Source organism: Phalacrocorax aristotelis, chromosome 14 (genome assembly GCF_949628215.1).
Source record: "Phalacrocorax aristotelis chromosome 14, bGulAri2.1, whole genome shotgun sequence".
Classification (NCBI taxonomy): domain Eukaryota; kingdom Metazoa; phylum Chordata; class Aves; order Suliformes; family Phalacrocoracidae; genus Phalacrocorax; species Phalacrocorax aristotelis.
This window is the reverse complement of record NC_134289.1, coordinates 5,320,831-5,334,464: the sequence shown is the minus strand read 5'-3', so window position 1 is coordinate 5,334,464 and position 13,634 is coordinate 5,320,831. Positions and strand designations below refer to the sequence as shown.

Below are 13,634 nucleotides of genomic sequence, written 5' to 3'. Positions count from 1 at the left end.
CTCGTGATTTCACACGTATTACTGAAACGCACAGGGGCATGATACTGTGAGATCTATTTTGGTGCCGTTATCAACCGATAGATATTTGGTATAGCATGGACTGAAATGTGGTGTCAAAGTGGTAATGAATCTGTGCCACTTGTATCAACTACAGTCCAGGACATCTCTGTTCAAAAAGTGGATTAAATATTCACAGTGGATGAAGACTCTTGGGCAGATGGAAGATTAGATTTCTCTTGCAGAGGTTGTTAAGTGGCTCCACAGAAATTATATGTGAGCAGTCAGAGCTTGGAGTCCTTGGAGGACTGTAACTCTGAATTTCCTATGATGTAAGTTTCAACCTTAGCATTAGAATAAAAGATTTCTCAAAAATGTTATTTGATTTTGGAGACAGAAGGAAAGTAAGCTGTACGAGATGAGCCATCAAATCCTTGTAACTGTGTGAAAAACTCTGCGGCTACCCACTGCACAAGTGGTACGTAGAGAGACCTATTGACTCCTCATGTTGCCAGAGATCTCCTATGCCAATACTTACTAAGCTCCCATTTAGGAAGGAAAAACTTCCACAAACTTGGAATCTTTCATTTCTGTTTACTGACGCTGGAGTTGTGCAAAATGCTGACAACCTTGTTGATTTTTTAATAGGAGCAATTTAGAGGCTCTTATTATTTTCCAGAAAATCTTGGGATAATGTTTGTTTGTTTAGTCTACCAGCATACAAAAAACTGTTTCAATTTAAAACTTCAAGCTTGTAAAGGGGAGGCCAAAGCAACTATATATCATTTGCAAGCAGAAACAGCAGGGCAGCCACTTGTGCCAAACCTCCGTAGCATTTAGCTGGCTTTTTTTTTTCTTGGAGAGGGAGGGAGGTAGCAGTGATTCATCACCCATGTCTGACTGATGAAGGTTTTCTTGTCATTAATGTCAGCAAGCCACCAGGACACCACTAAATATGATCACTGATCCCAATCAGAGATGGTCATTTGAGGGGCACTGGATAGTCCCCACTTAACACACATTTATTTGCATAAATACACATAAAAGAACAATAAAGAGCTATTTCCAGCTTCTGGGCAGGGATCTAGAGCAGCAAAATTATTCTTAAACATTCATAGACATGCATTTGAGAGTAGTCCTAAGGCTTGGATTCCTGGAGATTCAAGAGAGATTGTTCCTGAGACTGTCCCAGGAAAAGACACAGCATTTCCACAGTATCCAACTGAGACACAGCAGCTTCTGTCCACCCCACAACCCAGTGGAGACATCCAAAACCAGACAGACTGCCAGCAGGAAAGTCAGCTTGAAACTCCAATTTCATCAGAAAACACTTCCACAACATTTTTTAGCCATAGACTTGTAAAAAAGTATTGTCCCCAATGTGATATAACTTCTGCAAATATAAACAATTCAATACAAGCAATATTGTACGCTTATGAGCTTGTAGCAAACTCAGCCAGGCAAACTCGCTCTTTCACAGACAGTATAAATATTACAAATTAAATTCCTTTGAGTATAACTTTTTTTTTGTAATAAAATTAATGAAAATAATGCTTATTTGGCCTTATGGCCAAGTGGTTGCTCTGTAATAAACAGCATTATGATTAAAAACCAATTTTCATGTGATCTTTATAATTTTTCCTGACCTCTTGTTGAAGTTTGAGCCTCTGAATATCTCAGCACCATTATAAACCTGTTTGGGTTATCTTCTGAATTTGTAACAACCATAAGTATTACAATAGTCTGTTCATAACTATAATAATCCCTACTGGCTTCCCTGCAGAATTATAACAGACATGAACCTAGAAGCATTTTGTTTATAACCATTACAAACAGTCATAATCTCCAGTGAGTTATATCAGCAATGATGTTTTAAGAATCTAGTCTTTGGGATTACAGTGACTGCACATTTTCAGGTCAAATTTATGAAAAATGTTCTTCACATCTGCAAAAGAACCAAAGGTTTTCTCTTGCTCTGCATAAAGAGAGAGCAAGTGTGTCAGGATTCGGAAGCATGCAGTATGCAAAGAGTTTCTTTCCTAAGTTTTTCAAAACCAGGAAAGGAAACAATACTGCTTGAGGCGCTGTTATTCCTCCTTAATAATTTTGATAACACAATCAAAAGGAGCTCATGGGAGGGCACAGAAAGTAGCTGTATCTGCAAGGTGGAGACTGTAATTAGAGGCCTCGCTCTGGAATCAAATTGTTCATTAGTTCTTGGATGTTAAACTTTATTATCTTGACTAAAGCTGGGAAAACTCTGGAATTCCTTCCCACTGAGTTCTTTCTCTTGGCCCACCCTGGACAAAAGTCAAAGCTGTCATTTTTCCCCGCTTCTCTTTCCTCTAGGTCAAACCCTCAGATGGGTAAATTGTTTCTCAATGGAAATCAATGGAACTAATGCCAATTTAAACTAGCTGAGTCTTGATGGGTTTTTATCACAGCTCAAAACCCCACAACTGAGTATGTCAAGTATGAAAAAATACATGTTTATACTCCTTTCATGCAGTGCAGTCAGCAAACTGAAACACATTTCACATAAATTTTATCCATCACAGCATGATACCAGCAGTTCTGGCTCTCCTTCCTGCTCCAGCCCCCACTTAAACTTCCCTATTCACTCAAACACCTTAAATCCTATTCAACAGCTCAATATACAACAAAACAAATCTGCTCTATACAGGAGGAGTAGCGTTCATATATGATACCCATGGGTTATAAACATTCTGGTTGAAACTTTCTGAAGTATGTCTCTTCAAAATATGTACTTTGACTTTCAAAAAATGGGGAGTAAAGATTGAGGTGACTGCCTCTAGTTACTCAAATGTCAAAATCTTGGCCAATATGAAGTTACATAAACACCCCAAATGAGAATATACAGCTGGGTCTACATAGGTAATCCCTTAGCTTTTCAACAAATATGTAAGAAAATTGAAAGTATATTTTTAAACTATTTAATGAAAACATAGGCTTGGTCTTCATATCCTGTCCTTGAATTTCCAAACTAGTAAATATTTCTTTATAGAACAGCTGTTTTCCTGATTTACTATGTTGTCCTGACTTATCATTAAGCATATACTTTAAGAGCATTATGTCTAACATTTAGTTCAAATTTTGAGTTTCCACAGCCCCAGGCCACCAATTAAGCATGCCAAAAGGTTTTGTTGTGCTTTACGAGGCCTTTACTAATTAGACTAAATGAAAAATACTCACCATAATATTTGCATTTTCTTTCTAAGAGTCTTCCAATATTCTTCCTTCTCTAAAGCAAAAAGAAGTGAGACGTTTAAAAAAGCATTTTCAAAGACACCCTAGGCAGAAAGAAAATTCCTTTTTATAACGTGCATGATAGCACATGGCATTACTACATGTCACTGATGTACCGGTTGGTCTAAACTTGGCTTGTAATATCTGTGGTTTATCAGATCAGAGTATATTTTAAGTCCCGTGATATAGCTTTTGACTCCTTCCTTTGAGTAAATTGATATTTTGGCTGTTTGGAAATTAGATGGTTCTGGAGACTGACAACTGCATAAGCAGAATCACTGGCTTGAATGTGGCCTGAGAAAGCAGTCATAAACATTTTTGGTTACTAGGTAATTTATCTGAATTTAATTAGAGGTCTTATTTAGTTTCCTGTTAGAAAAGGTATATCCTCCTCTCTTTCCCTCTCTCTTCCTCTGCCTTATATACTTATGAAAAGTCATGTTCGGCACAGTTAACAATTTGCGTAGCTATTCAGAATGGCTGATACCTCCCGCTAGTGTTGCTCTGAGGTAATTTTCTGGGTCATGATCCTTACTTTGGCAAGTGAGCTTACATTATCTGAATATCACTTGTTCTTTAGCTAGACAGAGTGATTCTGATACTTATGGTGTTTAATAAGCTGGTACTATCAAATTATATCAATTCTCATTTCTGTCCCTTCTGAAAGTTTGCTTGTGTTTTGACAAAAAAAAGACCCTTATTTCAAAATTAATTCTGTCAGTAAAGTTGTATCCTAAAAAAACAGGTTTTCTGAAGCTTCATCAGTATCTACAGATATAATTTTTGCAGTATATTTTCATAAATTTTTTTACAAATTGTGTTATAATGCAAGTCAGTTTAAAATTACAATGAAAAAAGCAACATTTAAAGTGGGAAGGTGACTCAGTGGCCTGAGGGAAGGCGTTCCAGACAGATGAGGCAGCATGAGGGAAAGAGTGCCAGAATCATCGGGAGGGGCTGGTAAACTGATCTCAAGCGTGCATAATAAGGTAACACACTGAAGTGCTGGTAAAACAGTGACTGTTTCTCAAATCAGTCACCTAATGAGATTCAGAGTTTGGGAATGATATCCTACGTATGTTTTATTACAAAATGGCACTGCTTTAATACAAAGGAGGAAAATTTTTAAAGCCACAGAACTTCTGCAGAGGTTGGTTTTTCCCCATCTGCACAACCAGAGAGCGGGGCAGAGTCGGTGCTTTCTGAACACTATGCACAAGGGGTCAAATAATAGCAGCTAGCACTCATTCTAGCTATAACCAGACAGCACGATTCCCCTAACCCCACAGGCCATTACTGCATTTTATTTGTTGGCACAAAGACTGCCATGCTTTTCTGCTGCCACCATGTGTCGAGATGGTAGGTTCCACCTCAGTATGGATATAATCTCTCTTCCCCAGCTGTGGCGCTTCAGACTGACCGTTTCTCAGCTCATCCTGTTGCACCATTGTAACACACCATACACAGTCTCTCCTTTCCATGGACTTTGCTTCTATCGTATTTTAGCAAACTGTTGTCAAACTATGCTCTCCTGCTACCTAATCTATGCATGTCAATCCCTCATCTTTAGTTAGTTCCTCTAGTTACCTCACTGAACAATCATGTTGCTGCCCTCCAAACTGTTTATCCCAGGCCTACCTGGCTGAGGTGATCTGATGACCACAAGTTCAGAGATGAGCCAACTGCTGTGCACACTGCTGATAAACCACTGAAACTCTTATCTGAGCGTGCTTGGAAAGCACGAAGTCTCATGAAATTATTTTTGAAATGTAGGCTATCCATGAATGCCCTCTCCTTATTCTCTTCTGGCAACAATCCTTCAAGACATTCTAATTAGGGGAGTATCTCATGAAGTATAATTTTGGTAACTAAGTTATTGAACGTTTTGTCCTGTTAAACATCTGACGACAGCTGATTTTCCCTATAGCTCTAGTTGTCTATAACAGGTGCCAAAGCCTCTGATGCTCAAAACACCAGCCATTCATCCTGGTTTTGGTTACTTGAAAATCCTGAAGGTCCTGATCTACATTACCATTAGGCTGAGTTGCCTCAGGCTCCTGCCAGCTGCCTGGCCCTTTGTGTTTAATTCGCTGTAAGCCTCAGGGCCTCTAACATAAAGTGAAGAAATACACTGGAAAGCCACTTCACCTAAATCTTCTAGAAAGATACTGAAGATACCTATATTTTATATAAATGGTATATATGTTCTTAATTTGGAGAGGAGGCAAGAACCTCGGAGTATATTTTCCTCATCACCCTGCAACTCACATTAATCAGGTTTCCACAAATAATAGCCACACTTACTTTGTTCTTTTATGTTAAAAGCCCTGACAGAGGGACTCGCAGTGAAGTCTCTCAGTTCTTTAAGGATTTTGGAATTTCTTTGTAAGTAGCCTGGATGAAATTCTGCTCTCTGTTCTAGATGTGCAATGCCATTTCAGTGATAAGACTAAGGACTGCACTGTAAATCTCTGGCAAATATGTAATTGGGAATAAAGGCTGTATGGTTACAAAATATGCCTCACTAGACTGACTTTTAATCCACTTTTTAAAATACAATCCATAATGTGTTGTTGTGTTAATCTCAACCCCAAGTCAAAAGCATTCATGTATATGACCCCATCTCTGGACAGCAGTAAGCAGTTAACAAAGGCAGGCAGTTTAGATGTCAGGTCTGCTTAATATCAAACATAGAAATAGCTGCCATGAGAACAAAAAAAACCCACCCTTTTATTACAATACAAATAAAAGGAGAAAAAAATCAAATAAGCAAAATATAAAGTATATAATATGGCTTTCATTTTAGAGTGTTCCTGTGTTTCCTTTTCCTTTAGATTTAAGTAACAAGATACCTCCACTCTTTGTACCAGGCCCTCTGACAATCTGTGCAGTTGGTATTAATCATGGCTACAAACACCCTTTTTAGATGTTTTAGAGATGTACGTTCTGAAGAAAGGTAAAGAAGCCAGTTGAAATGGATAGATCTGTAGCTGCTAGGGTTTAATCCTATTTTATCTGAAGAATAGATCAGTCAAGCCACAAAATAGGGGAGAGCAAAACCCAGAAAAGAACAGCAAAAGTACAAACACAGCGTTTGGCTTAGCGCCCTCTCTTACATATAATCTGAGGAAACCAAGTCCATCGTTGTATCAGCTAGAGCAAGAGCTGACAAATCTGTACCACCATCAGTCTGAGTCGGTGCCAACTGGCGCTCTCTTAGTTGGAGACCTGAAACAACATAGCAAAATTAGTCTTGTCTGCTAAGCCAGGTTCTTTTTAAAAACAAGAGAAGGAAAGACATGAAGGACAAGAAATAAAGTGAGGAGATAAAAGAAGACAGGGAAGGAGAGGGTCATAGTGGGACTGCAAATCTCAGATATCACAGAGTGTCCCAAATCAGGTGAAGACAGTAGAACTAGCATTATCAGATCCCTTTTTATGGTCTGTTTTGGACTAGTCATGCGTTGCAATCAGGACAGTTAATCCTATAGTGTCAGAATGGATCCTGTAGTCTCTGATGATGCTGGGAGTAGTAACCCTGACTGTAAATCTCACACCTTTCAGTCAAGCTGTTTTTTTGGCATCAGTGTCAAATCAAGCTTCCTCCTGCTTCACTTGCCCCATGACTGGATGGAATAGCACATGCCCTTGATATCTTGTTCAGTAATCAAACCCAGTTTCTGGGTTATTAATTTTAATCCATTGCTTTCTGATCTTGTGTTTCTGTTGATTACCAGACATACTCTCCACCAAGTCACTGGATTTTATAGGCAGGAGTCCTCATTAGTATTACCTCCATTCTTTGTGTATTTGATTTTTTAATGATTTTTTAAAAAAATCTTATGTAATGGGTTGCATCAGACTTTTACTTCTTCAGGCAACTGTCAGTCTCTATATAGCAATATTTGCTGTGTGCTCTACAAATCACTGAAGTCTGGTAGCGCTGACCCTAGAAAGAAGGCTGATGTGAGCCCAAACCCTGCACCCAGAGATGGTGGTAATGTCAAGGACATCCTACTCAGCCACGTGAGCACTTCCAGGTAGAGCTCATGCACTTCATATCTGAATCATAAAGGGAAACTATCCACTTTAAAATTTGAATGCTAGCAAATTAAATAACCCAGCTGCTTGTAGAATGTTGTTTAGATATACTAACTTAAAAAAATAATTTCCCTTACAAAAGGAAGAATGTAGGAGAACCTAATAAATTATTAACTATGCAGGGAACAGTAAAATGGTTGGGAACAGACACTTTTTGCTAACTCTTTTGTATTACAGGCATCTTTGTAAGTTGACTAAGTTCTTTGAAAGGCTAATATGATACAAGATAGTATGGTGCAATGGATAATACTGCACAAGAAAAAAAATATCATAATTTAAAATAAGGGCACAGCGTCCTTCATGGTTTTTAGGCAGGAAATCCACCTTAAAGAATCTGACACTTCTACAGTTCCGTAAAAGGTTTTTACAAAAAAGGGGTTTTACAAATCCCCTTTTACAACTGCCGCCCATAACATCAACTATTTCATGTTCTGGGGATTATCTCTGTATTCTATATAAATCTTTTAAACATTTTTCAGCTGGACCATTTCTACTGCAACAAAACAAAATACTGGTGTATTTTTACCTGTTGATTAATTTTGAAAAGCAAATAGGTGGGACATTGGATGAAACTGGGTGAGGATAGTACAAGAGATTGTGGCTCTGTGCGGATGACTGAAAGACTGATTTCAATACTCTGTTTATAACTAACTTTTTGGAAAAGTCTCTACTCCTCTCCTATTATTGTTAGTGACATATCATTGATGTCATTGGAAACAAAATCAGGCCCCATAAATTACTAGTACGTTTAATCTGAATAACTAATGAGACTGAAAAATTCTGTAGTAACGCTCAGGCAATCCTCACATGAGGATAAAGTGTGTTTTGGGCTGGGTGAAAAAGAAATAGGCACTGAAGGAATGTTTCAACATTATTATTTGTGCCTTCTACAGAAAAGAGCTACCATTTCTTTCATCCTTCTGATATGTCTCCACTTCTAAAATTAGAATCTGAGTTAGAATCACACAATACCTGGCAGGCTCATGCTGAGAGGTGCAATGCATAATGATATGAATAGAACATATCCAACTCATCTTCCACAAGGTTTGCAAATCACTATTGAACTAGCTTTACCAGAAACATCCAGAAAATTGCTGTTAACACTTTACTTACCCAAAGAATAATGGCCTTAAGATAATTCCTTAAGCCTATAATCTAAAAGAGACATAGGGCTTGCCACTGCTCTTCCAATTACTGGACCTTCAAATATAATACTTCAAGCAGCAACTAGTCACTGATGCTTTAAGAAAAGACATCGTTGCTATTGTCCAAAATTGCATGGGTAGGGAGCAATTCACTGCCCTTGGAATAAGCTAGTATAACTGTAGGGGAATAGACAGGGATCGGCGACCGGAAGATCACGGGCTGTGACGGAAAGATAGACTGCTCCCCATAGGAGTGGCAGAACAGGAAGCGCAAGAGCTGTATAAGCGTGTGACGCAGCTAAATAAACGGACATTTTGTATCCATCATATTGATGTCTGTGCATCACTGTCCCCAGGGTGGGTAGAGCCCTGTGTCCCGGAGATATGCGGCCCAAGATAAGTTCTCCCGTAGAAGCGTACAGCTACATAGAACAAAAGACAATGTGGGTACTTTATGAGTCAACGTTCATATTTGACCAGCGAAATGGTTACAGGTCTGCTAGGTCTCTCTTTTGAAGTTACTCCTTCAGCCCATTAGAGCAAACTTGTCTAACTCACTCTCTATTTCATACTCCACATTAGAAAGAAATTAGTCCAGCCTTGGTATGAGCAAGACCAGTGGTTGGTGGGATGCAAACCAAAAGTGGGTAGTAACCCTGTGCTCCACAGGGCTCTGGAGAGATCTGCAAAATCACTACCTCACTACAACTTGACTGCAAAGAACCTTAGGGAAGCAATCAAAGAAATGGAACATTTAGTATTTTGGTTCCAGAATTTCCAATGGGAATTTTTTAAAAAATCACAAATTAAAACCCTATCAGAAATCTAGGACCAATTACAAATACAATATGAATATTTTTGACAGCAATTTGGAATTGGATTACGGTCATGGGCAAAAAAAGGTCTTGTAGAAAATCTTAGACATGGTGCAATTTTTTCCTCCTTTTCCAGTTTTCCCCATCTCTCCACATTTTCTGTTTGTGAGATAGCTGTATAAACGCTGTCCTCCTGCTCTGTATAATTGAATGTCACATGTGGTAGTCACGAGAACACAATGATTTATTGCTGTTATTGCACATGCTTATGGGCAATAACAGAGTCTGTTGTTGTATTGTATGCTGGGTGTTTCCCAACCATGGCTCAGAAAAAAATCCAATAAAACTGGTATGCAAAAGGTGGTTTTTGTGTCTTTTCTCAACCCTTTTTCTTATATATGAAAATCAAAGACACAAGTGTAATTATTAGTATGATATCACTCTTTATTTTCAATGTCTTTTCTTTTGTAGACTGGGCTTTAATAAAGTCCATGTGAAACTTGTACTTAGAAGCAGCAAGTATTTGATTTTCAAAAGCATGTACTGTGTTCCTCTAAATCAAGAGCAAATTTCTATTGCGTTGTATAGCACCTTCATCAACTTAACGGCAAGGATCACGCGCACTTTCACAAACCCATTTGTGACAGCATGGTAAGAAGTTATGACATATCTGATACCAGCTTTTCTTGCTATCAGCTGGAGCCCTTCAGATGTGAACCCCTTTGTCAGTCTCAGAGAGACAGTGGTACATGAGTTTGCTGACAATCCAACCACTGACTTGTTATTTCCATTATTTGTGTATCAGTTCCTGGTGTTCACACAAAGCTCCTGGAGGATCCTCATTGGTACATTCCCAACTGTAATTCCCAGAATACACAGACCTTCTTTACAATAACATATAGTCTAGTTGTTCTGGTTGTTCTTAGCTGTCCTTTTAGAGCAAGGAACTGGCCCGTTGGTACTTGAATGACAGTTGTGGTTTAACCCTAGCTGACAACAAAGCACCACACAGCCACTCATCCACCCCCTCGTGGTGGGATGGGGGAGATAATTGGAAGGGTGAAAGTGAGAAAACTTGGGGCTTGAGATAAAGACAGTTTAACAGGTAAAGCAAGAGCTGCGCATGCAAGCAAAGCAAAGCCAGCACAACAGTCTACTTGCTTTTTACAATGTAGAAGCAGTGCTGGAACATAATTTTCTTGTTTTGTTTGTTATTATTTTTGCCAATGTGATATATAGAATATATCAGCTCTCTGGATCTGCCTCAGCACTCTTGTCTGTCCCTTGCAGAGGCAGACATGGCAACAGAAGAAATCTGTATTTGCCCATCAGCCAACACTTTCAGTACAGAATCACAATCTGCAACATGCACATCATCATCCATATCTTTAATCATACTGCAAACTCCTTTTATTGGTTTGAAAATTAAGCCAAGAGACTGATAAACTGTAAAATAGCAAATTCTTTCTCCAGTAGACACTGGTGGCACTTTCTAACACCCCAGAATAAACACACTGAGCACTGTTATTTTCTTCTGCAATAGTGACAGAACAAAGGCAAGAGGACATTAGAATGAGCTTTCATTACCAGAGCTGCAGCCGTGTGAGGAAGTATCACAAGCCACTCTTCTAGGCAAAGGTAACTGAATATATCCAGACCCTTTCAGATGATAGATGCTTATCTGAAACATAGGACAAGGTGATTCACAAGCTATTCTGAGAATACTTTACAAAAAGAGAAAGAAACAAACAAAAAAAAAATCCCTACCTCCAATACATCAGGAAATTTTTCATAAAAGAATTGTCTTTACCTCTGATTTTTCATACTGTTATGCCTCATAAAGCATCTTTCCGAAGAACTAGATCCCACAGTAGAACCTCTTTTCTAGCAAAGGCACTCACTTGATAACATTTTGAGAGAATCTGGAGAAGGTCAAAAGGCCAGCTAACTACATCATTAGCTGTAGAAGGGGCTATATTTAATAATCTTTTAAAACTGGAATTGTGATGAGCATTTTCAATAAAGTAGTATATCAACAAGCAAGCAGCATTTTTGGTGAACTGAACTATTTAGACTTACAGATTTTTTCTGTTGCTGGTGTCTAGGATGAGTAGAAAATCTAATCTCTACATTTGCTAAGTGATGCGGTAGGTTTTAGTCACTCAAGGGCTTAACCAGTAGCTCAGTTTCACAAAATGAAATTCTATATAGTAACAGGGTTTCTCTGTGTACTGCTTAAAATATTTTGAAATTATTCCAGCTATGCTTATATCTCAGTTTTGTTTACATCGAAGTTTCACTTGCCTCTTTTAATTACTTTTCCCCCAACGGTTTATTTCTGTGCATTCAATAACAAGTTTAAAAGTTCTAGCTTTTTGAGGATTTGTAGTTACAGGCCATCCTTAAGGATTTCTGCATTGTTGCACTCTGCTTATTAAATCGAACACTTCAAAGACACCAGGAATATTTTATTATTCAATCACGGGCATTTGCTGAGTTTGCCTTTGTAGTTGCAGAACTTTTACATTGTTACCGGCTGATGGGTTTCCCAGTGACTGGAATCTTCGAGTTCTGATCAAAACATAAAGACAATAGCAATATCTAGTAATTTTAAAAGGCTGAAGTCTAAACCGGCTGACAAGAGTAATAAATGCCCCTACAGTGCCTCTTGGATGAATCAGCAAAACCCTCATAAGCATCTATAGGGGACGTTTCATGAGTGAGGAGAAGGCACTCGGTGCCCATAGGTGCTGTCAGAGCAGTGGATTCCCTGGCCAATGAGGTGGAATGCTCCGCGGGCACATGGTTTACGCAGCTCAAAATAACTTGGGACCTGCAAACTGACAAATGCTATTGCTCCGGTGGTGACAGGTTGTCCAGCTTCTTACAGCCATCCTCATAATAACGAAGGTTAACTTCCTTCGCTGTATGGACTCCTAGCTGTTTCTGTTCCTGAGGACTCGAAGAACTTCCTCGCTTCCTTAACTTTAATCTCACACTTCTGGATAACTGTCATCGCTACTAACTGCCAGGGTTGGGCAGCAACATCTGGAGGAATTAAAAAAGGTAATCCCTCAACTTTAGATTGGTCTACATTTTGATTTTGCAGCACAGGTGCTGAAGTGTTTGATAAGCGTGTATATTTGAATGCTAATTATTGCCAGTAAGACATATACAGGGAAAAAATAATTTTTAAACTGACTTAAATTACGCTGAAGCATGTGTATTGCAGTGAAAGAGAAACAATGTTGTGCAGCATTATAAAGGACTTCAATAGCGTTGGTGGGCTTCTCAAAATCCCTCGGAGGCACTCTGACTCCTCCAAAGAGTCAACACAAGATTGTAACAACCTGAAAAGTTCCTTGCTGGGACTGTCTTCTTCTTCCCACTTATTTTCCCTCCACGTTCGGAAATACTTACATTCTGGTATTCACCCTTAAACCAAGATGCCATAATTTGGATTTCCTTCTTAAGCAAAATCAAACCTAATTTAACGTGACCCCATAGTTAAATACTTTATATTTATTTATTTATTTATTCAGTCGTGTAAAATGACCCCACTGGCTATATTTAGCGCTGGGAGATCTGCTCTCTGGATTAATGTACACAACAGCTGCAGAAACAGTCCTGCTAGAAGGGCATAGCTCTCCCCCTTGGGCTCTCACTATCTCCCTTGCTCTCTTTCTCTCTCTCAGAAAAGTATTTGACTGTCAGTAGCAAATGTTTGGCCCAATATATTGCAACATTAAGCAGTAATCAGAAGCCCATCTTAAGTTTTACAAAATAATATGTCAAAAATTGACAAGAGAACAGAGTAGCTCTTGTGTTGACGTAAATAGAACATTATACAAATCATACTAAAGACACTGATTAGTTTATCAGTAGCTCTGTTTTGGTCATGATGTTTACATTTGTGAAGACGCTCTAGAGTTTGAGAGTGGAAACGAAGCCAGCAAATGTTAATGGAACAATTTCATAAACTTCAACACTGCTCTTCTCCCTCTCCTACACCTCCCAAAGGTTCCTAAGGTCAGGATATTTCTTTCTGTCTCTCTCTCTGTGTCTTTTTTCTTTCAGAAAGGGCTAACAAAATTAACCAGCAATAGGAAGTGTGTTAGTTCCTGTAGCTGAGCAGAATTATATTCACATATCAGAAATCATTTATAGTCAATTCAGGAGTTAGCTAGGTTTTTTATGTGACAAACTATCAAAGACAAAGGAGAACCGTGTGCTCTGCTGGTTTGCTATTCCTGTGCATTCTGTAGAGATTTTACAGCAGGTCTTGCTGTGGTACTGAAGGAATGTTTCT

General features: G+C 38.7%; 1 protein-coding gene across 1 annotated transcript in view; it reads left to right on the top strand.

The window, feature by feature from the left end:
- Positions 1-12,011: 12,011 nt before the first annotated feature.
- Positions 12,012-13,634, top strand: part of MYPN (myopalladin) — a 63,655-nt gene continuing 62,032 nt past the window's right edge. The window contains exon 1 of the mRNA XM_075109644.1: positions 12,012-12,391. The gene's annotated coding sequence lies outside the window, so the exon portion shown is untranslated. The remainder of the gene's footprint in view (positions 12,392-13,634) is intronic.